The 2,537-nt window shown below is 35.2% G+C and overlaps 1 pseudogene; it reads left to right on the top strand.

The window, feature by feature from the left end:
* LOC110286351 overlaps positions 1–1,518 on the top strand; it is a 4,214-nt pseudogene extending 2,696 nt beyond the window's left edge.
* Positions 1,519–2,537: the final 1,019 nt, after the last annotated feature.

Genomic DNA, 2,537 nt, shown 5'->3' with positions numbered 1-2,537 from the left:
AAGAAGAAGAAGAAGAAGAAGAAGAAGAAGAAGAAGAAGAAGAAGAAGAAGAAGAAGAAGAAGAAGAAGAAGAAGAAGAAGAAGAAGAGACCAAAAGTTCAAATAAACACTCAGTAACAACACATAATCTGTATCCTAGTGGTGTATTTCCCAAAGGTCAAGAATGTGAATACCCACCCCCACAAGATGAGCAAACACCTGCCTGGAGAACCAGAAGTGAAGAAAAAAGGCCCTAGACCAGGCTAATGATATTTGGAACGACTTCCAAGAAGCTGTGAAGGCACATTGGCCAGTTAGGAAATATGTCATGAGCTGGATCAAGCCTGAGATGACAATGATAGAAATCTTTGAGAAGTTGGAAGACTGTTCCCAAAAGCTAATAGAAAATGGGTTAATTGCAGGCCTGGTGTTTCCTATTGGGTGTTCTCTTAAATGTGCTGAACACTACACTCCCAATGCTGGTGACAAGATAGTCTTACAGTATGATGATATTTGTAAAATAGACTTTGGAATATATGTGTTAGAATACTCAATTGTGCTTTTACTGCTACTTTTAATGCCAAATATGACACATTATTAAAAGTTATAAAATATGCCACTAATACTACAATAAGGTGTGCTGGGATTGACATTCATCTCTGTGATGTCAATGAGGAGATTCATGAAGTTATAGGCTCCTATGAAGTAGAAATATATGGGAAGACATTTCAAGTAAAACCCATGCATAACTTAAATGGACATTTAATTGGACCATATAGAATTCACAATGGAAGAACAGTGCCCATTGTGAAAGGAGGGCAATCTACAAGAATGGAGGAAGGAGAGGTGTACGCCATTGAGACTGTTGGGAGCACAGGGATGACATGGAATGTTCATACTACATGAAAATATTTTTAACTTGTTAATTTATTTTTATTAGATATTTTCTTTATTTACATTTCACATGATATAAATCCTAGTTTCCCCTCTGAAAATGCCCTATACCCTCCCCTCCCCTTGATCACCAACTCTCCCACTCCTCTTCCTGGCCTAGGCATTCCCCTATATTGGGGCATTGAACCCTCAAAGGACCAAGGGCTTCTCCTCCCATTGATGACCGACTAGGCCATCCTCTGCTACATATGCAGCTATAGCCATGAGTCATGAGTCCCACCATGTGTTTTCTTTGGTTGGTAGATTAGTCCAAGGGAGCTTTGGAGATGGGACATGTGCCAATAAGGTTTCAAGAACAAAACACTTGTTAAATTTCATCAACAAAAAACCCTTGCCTTCTGCCTAAGGTGGCTGGATCACTTGGGAGAAACTAAATACTTAATGGCTCTAAAGAATCTGTATGACTTGGGCATTATAGATCCATATCCACAACTGTGTAACATTAAAGGATCATACACAGCACAGTTTGAACATAGTTCATACTGTTGGATCCAACCTGTAAAGACGTTGTAAGCAGAGGAGATGACTATTAAACTTAGTCCAAAGCCAACTCAACGTCTTTATTTTCTAAGCTTTGTTGGAACACATTATGCCACAATTTGCAACGTGTTGTCTGTTTGAACAGGGAACCTGTATAATACCTTTATCCATGTTTAAGGAGTTTGATCAAAGGCAAACTCTCTACATGTAATTAACCAAGAAAAGGCTTTCAAGACTTTAATGTTAACTGTTTCGTCTGTCTAGGAAATGCTGTACTGCTAACTAGTTAGGAATTACTTACACGTTTTGTTTTGAAGACCTAGGAGATGCTTTTTGAATATTTATATTCCATATTCTTACTTGGATGTTTTAAATGACTATATATATTCAGTTCTGCTCCTATGCCCTTGATACTGCTTTTTAACCTTTCTGAAATCCATTTTCTAAAAAGTAAAGACATTTTTAAATCTGAGAATGTGTGTGTGTGTGTGTGTGTGTTGGTTTAAAGAAATCAAAACTACTTATTTAAATATTAAAAATGCAGGTATTCAAGTAATAATTTTTTTTTAATTTTTCAATCCTTGAAATTTTATGACATACCCCTGCTTTGTTGTCAGCCACATCATGTCCCAAGCTTTTAAATCTAGCAACTAGCTAATGTTGAAAATTATAATTCAGTGTCATATTATTTTAGAGTAGCCATCAATTAACAGTTCTGATTGGATCATGACAATAAAATTAGTGCATACAAATAAAGTGTAACCATGTTTGAAAACAGCTGTAAATAACCATGGATTTGACATTTTGAAAAATGTTTAGTGAAGGAAATGTAGATGAAATGTATGAAAAAAAGAGTTATACAGGAAAGTATCATCTGAATTTTATTCTTTATACATAAGTTTTTATTTTTATAGAATCAATATAGAAGATTTTAACAAAAACAGTACTAGGATAATATTGAGTATTTATAAGAAAGCTATTTTATGCTAAATTTTATTTTTCTTAAAGAAAGATATTTCCTAGGAATCAATATATAAGATTTTTAAAAAGAGTCCTAAGATACTCATTAGAAAATTCAAATGACGGACCAGCACAGGGATAGCTAGAGCACAGGGTCGGCTGAC

Source organism: Mus caroli, chromosome X (assembly GCF_900094665.2).
Source record: "Mus caroli chromosome X, CAROLI_EIJ_v1.1, whole genome shotgun sequence".
NCBI lineage: Eukaryota > Metazoa > Chordata > Mammalia > Rodentia > Muridae > Mus > Mus caroli.
This window is presented reverse-complemented; position numbering and strand designations above follow the sequence as displayed.